This window comes from Anopheles nili, chromosome 2 (assembly GCF_943737925.1).
Source record: "Anopheles nili chromosome 2, idAnoNiliSN_F5_01, whole genome shotgun sequence".
Lineage (NCBI taxonomy): Eukaryota > Metazoa > Arthropoda > Insecta > Diptera > Culicidae > Anopheles > Anopheles nili.
Window position 1 is genome coordinate 23,383,400 of NC_071291.1, and position 10,292 is coordinate 23,393,691.

A 10,292-nucleotide genomic window follows, 5' to 3' on the forward strand; every position below is an offset into this window, starting at 1 on the left:
GTTTCCTGGTGTGACAGAAAGTCAGAGCCGTTTTTCGACACCAGCTGCCGATGTTAAGGTTTGAGAAAAATATCATTGGAAAATACTCCCGAAAGTTGAACTTGAAAAAGTTACCTTCAACGTTTCATTCAACATAATGAAATATTTTTTTTTAAGATGACAGCTAATGGATGCTGAATAGATGGATGCTAAGAACTCAAAAGTTCGATAAGTATTGATTTACACACCTCGTCAAAGATTCTTTAGACAGTGATTTTATGATTTGCGATCCTTTCCTCGCGTGATGCCCTTCTCTCATGCCTGTCCCCCAGCAGAAGGAAAAATGTCCGATAAAACTTTGCCGTTCCGTTTGGTGCTGATAAAAGTTTCTTTATTGAATCATCACCCGTATTTGCAAGCATGTGTGTAACGTGTGTTCCGGTGGTTTCGTCAGCTCGTTGATAGAACAATAAAGTTGGCGAAAAGCAACCGCAACGGCAACCTCGAGGGTGGTGACAAGGAAAATCGGCAACGGAAACCGTAAGGCAACGCAGCACTGTAGCACAGCGTTGTTTCGATGTTGTTCCGTCGAAACCAATCAAGCTGGTAAAGTATAAAATAGACGAACTATGCACGGAAGGCAAAAGTTGCTGGCAACGGATCCAGGGCGCGTTTGAGAGAAAGAAAGAGCAAGAAACAATATCCTGAACATGCTTGAGAAAACCTGCCAGTGGGTCGAAACCGGACGAAGGCAAAAGCAACGTAATCACAATAATTGCCCGAAGCAAACCGGAGTGACGGTTATCATGGACGGAATGGCTAATTGCGGTAAACCGACTGGAAGGAATTAGCGAAAAAAATTGGGGGAATAAAAATAAATATCAATGGAGGCGCCCAGTGCCTCACGACGGTTTTGGCTCTGGTGGGAACCATAGATGGACACGCTGCGTGCAAATGCCGTTTAACCGGCTTGCGATATGTCACACGCAAGCAGTGCTATGATTCAAGCGTACGGGTAGAAACTAAGCAGGCGAACCGGAAATCTTTGCACTTAAACCGGAATCTAAGCACAGCGGTGCTAGAGACACGCCACACGTGAGCTAGCGGAAGGACACCGAGCATAAGGAAAGCGATAGAGAGCGAAGGATGAGATTGGTGTACGATGGAAACAATTATTACCTTTGGCGGGGCGCAGATTCGCCCGCACCCAGCGTCAGATATGGCGCTAATATTGAACGGAACGAAACGAAAGTGAAGGCAACTACGCTACGCACCCGAGTTGCGGCTTAGTGGACTTCCGGGGTGTGCGTTTGTGTGTTTATTACTTTGTTATGGTTTCGTGAGTTTGCTTTTCGCACGGCTCTAACCGACTCGATGCTGACGATGATTGCTTTAAATACGCCGACAAGCTTGCAGTCAAGCTTTGCGAGTGGTTTGGGCTGACGTGGGATGGCGAAAGTTCTACTGATGCACGCTATTGGATGAACGGTCAATGTCGATGCGAAATGGCGAAAAACCCCATCCCGACGAGAGCGCGAGGCAAGGAGAGAGAGAGAGAGAGATAAAATACGTAAAATTATGCATTTATGTCAATGAGGATAGGCGGTAGGTGAATACAGGGTATATATCGTCGCACAGAAGAATATCCACTTACCGTGTAGCTCACCAGCTAACTCTGCGCTCGAATAGCTGAGATTTCTTTCTCCACAAGGGCGAATTCACAGCGGGGAGATTTTGAGTCTGAAACGAAGATGAAAGCACGTCTATTAATGATTTGCCACAGTGAAAATTGCCTTCCAGAATACATCATGTGATATGAATCCGAGCGGCGAAGATTTGATTTCACCAGTAAATGTCTTGTAAATCATGTAAGGTATCGAAGAATTTTTCCTCCACACTTGATCGGTTGGTTTTGACACAAGATGTGACATGGAAAGCAACGAGAATGAAGGATAAAGGTTGAAGTGGATAACATCCTCTGAGTAACACTTGAACGTCACAAAGTATGAGCCGTATCCTGCCGTGAGATTCCGAAAGTTCTCGACAGATCCTGACAGCGCGTGAGAGTGTGTTTTTGCCTTTGGGTTTATTTTCTTTGCTGTTAAAAAGTTTCTCATTTCAAAACTGTCTGCCCGGCTCCTCGCTGTTTGCGGCACTTTTTCGATTCGATCCTTGTAACAGCGTTTCGGCTCAAACTCAACGTGAACCCCACATACCCGCCGGCAGTCGTGTGAGGTTGGTAATGAAAAATTCATTAGCCTCCCTGAACCGAGGCGTTCGCAAAGCTTTGCTTAGGATTTACGGGCAGGCGGCTCCGGAAGTCGTGCTGGTTGTCATCGGAAATGCTGTGCCCGGAAATGACAAAGCTCCCATTAGTGGAAGCGGATGAGCTCGCGTAATATGATGACCGCAGTGACCTTCCTACTCGGATTCCAAGTAACGGAGCGCTGGCGCAGAGATTTATTAAGAAGAAACGGTGATGGCTGTGAAATCAATGCTTGCATACATTCTTGAATAAGTTAGCTCATTTGGCATCGAATGGTAAAAGATTTTAATTATATGTTCCCTGCTCATTCCATTGATTGCACAAGTGTTACCAAACAATGCGTGATATGAAATGTATAAAGTTCAGCTCATGTAAAAATCTCACGTAACGGCTATATTGTGTTACAACTAGTGCCACCTTGCTAAATATTTCATGGCAGGTGCGCAGAGATGGCTTACGGCGTTTTGCTGCCCGAATGTGTGTGACCGCTGTACGTACGCCGTAAAAAGCCCTCTTAAGCGTATTCGTTGGAAATATTTTTTCAACCCAACATCTTGAGATGCCTTTCATACGTGTGGGCTCTTAGGGGCTATAAAGCTTTTTGGAGTACTCTTACTCGCCAGGCGTGTTGAGAGCTTTAAAGGTGCCACAAAAGGTTGAAAATTGAATGATTGGAAGCTAGGAAACAACTAACCTAAAATTAAAGCAGAAGTACATGCGAGGGTTTGTATTTATGCACAAGTTTTTGCCATCGTACTTTCTGGGATTATAGTAGTAAGATAAGCTATGCTTAGATATTCAGAATAAAAATTGGGCTTTTTGCTATGAGTTGAGCTTTGCTCTGGCATTCTTCATTTCACTTTGTCCAACAGCAAAAAGCGTTTTTCCTATTTCGAGACAGAGTGTCAAACTGTCACGACCATTTACTGGGTGAACGCGATTTCTTTGGCAAAGCATGATGGATGTCCCAACGGGCCATAGTCCAAGCGCACAGCGGTCGATGGCGGGTGATTTCTTTTATTGCGCTGTTTTCTATTACGGTTTCCCAGCACGAATGCCTTGTGCCATTGGGTAGTACACCGCAAAAACCGCGTTTAAAATTGCATACGGTGCAAAAAGGAACAGCGAGGTTACAAATGAACTGAAACTCATCAACACTCGGCATGTGTCTATTGATTGAAAATACATTTAATTGTGTTGAGCAAATAATCCAGCTTTTCAAAGCTTAAATGTACTGTTGAAGAGAAAACAACAACATGAGGCATTTGAGGAAAAATAATATTCGAATTACAAGCTATAATGGCGTAGCATACTTGTACAAAAATGAACAAGTAACAACCATAATAGATGTTTTTTTCCCAATTTGTTATACATCGTTCAGCTGACAAACGAAGCAAGAGGATAAATCTTTCTTGACTGAAATTGAAAATCAATAAATTGCCAACAGTACTTAACGACATGGTGGACGGGAACAAATGAGAAGCTCTGCATCCTGACATTGGGATCGATATTTCAATTATTGGACTGATTTCGGCATTTGGGAAATTACAACATGATTTATGCTTCTTGAAAGAAACCTTCGGCAACGTTGAGCCAACTTCGGTCGGTGGAATACTACTAGGAACAGGAGGATTAAGTCAGCTTACAATCATGATTTGGACACTTTGGGGCGTCGACTGTGAACATCGTGTTTTTCAAATACAACCTCGCGAAGCGTAACTTTACATAGCATACTGTATACTACAGAGCAGTTTTCCTAAAAGGTATCGCTATAGGAAAGATAGATACTTGAGCCGTTATGTGCATTGGAGTTCGTTTGAATGAAACTATTCACAGTCCCGCGAAGAATACTTCTGAAACAAAGTTCAACTTCCGGAATCGTCATAAGCTACAGGTGTCCGCCTCCAGGAGCTCCGATTCATCACTCAGTGGGAAGTTATCGATCCACCTACGCAATGTCAAATAAACGGTGGCATTCATCCTCATTGAACGAGCATCTCTTTCAATTATGGTTTGCCGCAAAGTCTGCCAGCAAGAAGCTCGACAGAGCGCCGCCCAATGACTGGCAGCTGTGACGCGAACGAGCAGTTCAGCTTCGTTCCCTTATTTCCCAGTGGACGGTTTCGTCGGGCCCATCTGCAAACCATTTCTCATCCGGCAAGAGGAAAAAACTTTCATCCTCGAGGGTACTCCGTTTTCGGCGCCAGTGTTTCGTTTCGTTATCGTGGATCCGCAACATCAAAGCACGGCTTATCTTGCCAGCACGATAGGTGCAGCGCCTGGCACGGCGAGGTGTGATTTGTCGTGAATATCATCCATCCGTAACGGGAAAATCTCAACACAGGCCGGCGAACATGAGCGAAGAAGCTTACTTTTGTGAATCAAATAATAAGCCCTCAAGCAAGCGTATTTGAAAACCAGCTAGTGAAATTGATCCGAATGTCTAGGCATCTTGTTGATGGAATGGCATAATTTAAAGTTTTTATTGATTTAGCTTATAAGTTGGTAGGAAATTGGTGCAAACTTTACTTCCATCAGTATTACATTTTATATAAATGTATCTTTACATTTTACTCACAATTAGTAACATCACCGGATGATTCCAATGTGGCTACAGATGTTACACATTTGGATCAATTTTCTTTATAAAAAAATGAATATTATAAAGACGGTGGGGGTAGTCAAAGTCCCACACATCACATACACATCAATTATTTTATTTTTTCTTATACGATTTGCGCTCCACTCGCTAAACTACATCACTTAGAGCACTTAGAGAATGATTGCTTGACAATTGCTGTTTGTGAAGGCGGCACGTTTCATACGCGGCTCGAAGACATCTAGAAGTCTATGCAATTGAAGCATAAGGCATGGAGGATAGCCTTTTCAGGTCACGGATAACCACATTGTTTCCGATTGCCGTATCCACGGGCATGGCGAGTGACACAATTCACACGCCCACGGGGGATAGAAATTGTTGCTATCGACCGCCTGTATGATTTGGAATGGACTCAAAGCACCATCGGGATACGAAAGCCCAAACCACCACCAGGACCCACTTGGGAGCACCACCTAGGGCACGTCCTTTGAGTGGCACAGCTGGAAAAAGTAACTAAGGACGAAAATTCGGAACAAACGGCATCGAAACGATTACGGAGAATGCTCCTCATGAGGACTTTTATGTGTCTCTCTTGATTTTTTCATTCCATCTTTCCGAAGTAAATCCTTTCTTAAGCTTGCAATCACGCACACAACTTCGGGGCTTGTTTGAGATTGAGAAAAAAGGAGCATAACGCACAATGATTTCTCGTAAGATGAGTGTGGAATTTCAGATACGTGAATTAATTTTGATAACATATCTACGATTTGATTGATTGGCAAACAGGTAAGAGATAGGTTACAAACCCACGCACTGCCTGCGTAGCAAACTGGATTGTTGATTCAGGATTTAATTTTACACAATGGATAGCAAATAATTGATTTAGCGTGGTAGGAGACTTTGATGAATGGCAATAGCTCGTTACAAAGCTCCTATGTAAGATGATATCACAACCACACCATCGCTAAATGCTGGTATTATGATAAATTGGGCTCATTTATCCTAGCCTAATGATTAAAATTCAGTTTAAGTTTCCCAACACTAAACGATAAATTGATTAAAATAATACATGAAATATTATTAGGGAATTTTACTCCCAAATTGTGAGCAGAGCCAGTATTCATGCTAGTTGAGCCGCTTAGTTTTCCCCACGACTTATAAAAAGAGTTCAAATCGTATTGCTACGATTAGATAACATTCTTTTTCTAACCGGCGCGTCGATTCTCCTGTACCGTTTGCCAGAGGCATGAACATAAGATTGCCCGACTCGCCAATGCATGCGGGGAGGAATGTCCTTTTTATCGTCATTTCACCACTGGGTTTCAGCTCTCACCGGTTTGGCAGCTAAGCCAACAGCAAAAGTTTTTTTTTGTCCGTTCGTAAGCCTCTGGAGCGGGTTAGTTTATCGCTTGCGGTTTCGTTTCAAGATGCCAACCATAAATTGTGATTTTATTGCGGTTGGCGTTTGATTTTCGATCCCGTATGGTTTTGCCAACGTTATTAGGTATATTTCACAATTTAAGTTGTAATTTACACATCGAACCGTACGAGCAAAAGTAGTCAATTACTGCTACTAGTTTCAGGAAAAATAATAGAAAGTACAATATTGATCATATATCTGAACAACAAATTATTTTTCAGCAAGAGCGTAAAGTTCTTTCGCTGAATACTGAAATCAATTTATTGTAGCCTTGCATGATATAGATAATCGCAGTGATTGATTTTTGTAGGGGCACCGTTGAAAAAAGAGATAGATGATATATAATTCAGTATGTTGTCGTTAGCATAGTTTAACGGGTTGTAAGAAATCCACTAAACGTCACTTTGTTAATATGACAGGATGATAAATGTGCTACACAGGACATGATGATAAATAAACGGTGTGTTTCAACGAGGGCGTGTCGAAAACCGGATGCTAACGTTTATAACAGAAAATTGATTTTACAGGACCACACCATATCATAGAAATAAAATATATCATATTGGTCCAGTTGTTGAAGCATATATAAATTCGCTTCAACAGCAATACTTGTGCAACAACACATCATGCTGCTTCGGTTAATTTCTGCAACCAAACCACATCATAATAGTTGATTCTCTGAACCTACCCATGGGCCATAATATTTAGGGGCAATAAATGGAATGCGAAACATTTGCTGTCCGTAAATTTCAATGAAATTCCATCATCTGACGAATGCAAATCATCCGCTTTTCAGAATGATGTTATTTATAAAAATATTTTCCCCTTGTAAATGCTTGTGCACAGATTGGCTCAATTTGTATTGTGGTGAAAACATTTCGTTATTTCTCTTCCATGAACTTCGAGGAATGTTGGTGCTTTGCTGGGTTATAACATCTTATTTACCACCGCAAATAATGTCCACAACCAAAAGGTGTGAATTAAGCTAACCAACATTGTTTCCATTTCAGCATCAATCAGCAATGTTTTATGGAAACTTAATAAAGTTGATGAAGAATAAATCAGAGTAGACGATGTTATTTTGATCTATTAACAACACGTTTGAGACACTTTTTTACCACGACGCCAAAGGATGTCCTCGTGAAAGCTTTTTGATTTGCTTTATGACGCCACACGCTAACGGACCGAGACAAAAGGGAATCAGGGCCCACGAATTAATGGTGAAATACAAGCCAGCTAGCCGGTAGCTCATTCGTAGGGCATCCTTAGGGTCAAATTAAATCATACATCCGGAACGATGATTTTTCACTATAAGAAACCGGTTTACATTAACATCAGACCATTTGGACACACGCTCGAGTGACGGAATATTCTTTCAGCAAAGAATAAAAAAACATAAATGGATGCCATCCGAAAGCCAACGCTTGTAACGGGTTCGTCCTTTTGCGAGAAGCTTTCCTGCGAAGCGTAGTATTACGTAAGTATCGGCGTTTTGCTTCGCACGTGAGCTGGCCAACGCGCTGGAAGATACAGACGCGCCTGCGAGCGTTGGCTGTGCACGTTTCGGTCAGGATATGTACATGATCAAGTTAGCACACTTGTCGTCGCTATTTTATGTGCCCAACGATTCCCGGTGGGCTGGAAAACCGGTCTCATCATCGTTCCCTGTTCCCGATAGTGCACGATAGCGCCGGGTGCTCTTTCAGCGGATTAAACTCAAATAGAACCATGCCGTGGGAGAGCTACGAATGCTAGCTTTTTTCCGGCAGCATATAATCCCATTTTCCCCAATGCAAACATCGTGAGAGCTTGTGATTTGGATCGCCGGCCTAAGAGAGCAGAGCGGAGGAAGCAAAACGGAAATGTAGGCAGAATCGAACGGACACGAGAAATCAGGAGCAAGAGAGCGGGAGATTGACGCGAAAGGAGCATTACGTAGACTGTGTACAGGAACAGCTCGTACCGTAGAATTAAGGATAACGTGAATTCTCGAAATATCTGGTACTGCTCCCGATCAATCGCCGTTCAACCTGTGGGGTTGCTCTATTGACGGTTCCGGTTCCAAATAGAAAATCAATAACTTGCATATCTCAACGCGAAAAACAAGAATCACTGCATTCGCCCAGTACTTGGTTGGTTGAAAAAGGTTTAACATTATGTTGTTGATAAAAAGAAGCAGATTCCTTTTTTACAATGAACCTTTTCCAGTAGCCATGTCGAACTAATTCCCAATCCAGGAGCAAACTCGAGCCCCTTCCAATGGCCGCACCGGGAGAGCTTCGGGTTGGAAAAAATCAGGTCATCAACGGTTAGCTTTGCAGCAATGGCGCGAGAAGGGCGCAAAGTTTTCGCCCTGAAAGTCTACTAATGAGCCCGAATGAAAAGGTATGTGAATGAGCGAAAGAGAACGAGCTAGGGATCCCGGCGTGGGGAACTAGACAGGGTTTGGGGGACGCGTCACGCAACAGAGACGGAGTCGAGAAACGAGCCTGGCGTTACACGGTGAAAGCGAGCGTGCGTGTAAGCGTCGGGAAGGCACTGTGAACGCTTTTGAATGGGAGGTTTTTCAATGGAAATTTGAATGAAAAATTACTCCACTAGTGGCCCACGAATGGTGGTACAGGAAATGTGTCATGTGAGAATGGAAAATGTAATGCGACTAGGTGGAGCAAATGAGGCGAAAAAGAAAAGAAATATTGCTTTGCTGCAAGGAATTTTGCAAGGAATGGACAAGATTTTCGTAACGAACTTTTCACATGGTCACATGGGTATCGACTCGGGGTTGTTGGTCGCGCGCACACACCGACGCACATTAACACACCCACACTAGCGCACACCTACCTTCGCTTGGGACAGGGTGTTCTTTATTCAACCCCTGCTCGGAACGACGCGACAGATGCAGAACCTTATCGCTATTTGCTCTTCGTAACTGTGATTCACACCGTCCGCGGACAACGGTTGTCGATTGAACACCGGGGATAGAATTTTCACTACACGGAACACTGCTTTTCACGACGGATTTCCACACCTAAAATAAAACCCACAGGCAAACAGGAGAGAACGGCTCTAGTACAGCACGCAAGTGACAACCACACAGGGTAACGTTTTTCTCCGACACTGAACGGTACGAGAATGAAAATCTTCTACACACTCCTGGCAGCTCCAGACATCCTTTCGTGGGCAGTTCGGGTGCCTGTCGCTGTCGTCGGTTCCCAATACCAACACACCTCGAAATACTACTGCATTTTTGATACAAAAACACACCGATAAGTCCACGTTTTCCAACGCCTACTATCGCTTCGATTGGCGAGAGCCGGAATCGAGAGCGAAAGGAGCCGTAGTACGCGATGGAGAGAAAGCTGACGATGGCACGCTTTATGGTAGCATGCTTAAACACAGTAGCTTTCGCAGAAGCTTTAATCATTTACAACATTACACTGGATGGAGAAGGCACTGTTTTACCAGCAATGATTTGCCAATACATGCGCTATCGGAGTGATTTCTTAGTACCTCCAAAGTTTAAGTTAATTGTAGCTATCCTTTCGTAGCTTTAGAAGTTACTTACACAAAATAGGCAGAACTACAGCATTCAACAAATAGCCGTGAACTGGTTGTAAAGCACACCTGGTCGGTACGATTGACTGAGATGTTCTAAATGTCTCCGATAAATGGGAAGAATCTTCTACCCTACTGGTTGCGGCGACAATTTGACATCTCATTGTTAGAGGTGCGTAATGCGCATGGCCGTACACTGGAAGCCAGGTTATTGATCGTCCGCTGGAAAGCGCCATACAAATTCAAACAACATTAACACACCCGAAATCACAAATTTTCTCGGCTTCACGCGTAGCAGATTGGATGTGTCAGGTTTGATTTTAATGAACCTAAACATTATTATTTGATTGCAATCATCAAAATCAAATTAAAAATAGATTTTAGATTATAAATTAATTATTAATTCAATTGAAGTATGATCAAGCAAATGCAATTAAATTGTCAATGGCTAGGGAACATAAAAGTATGTATAA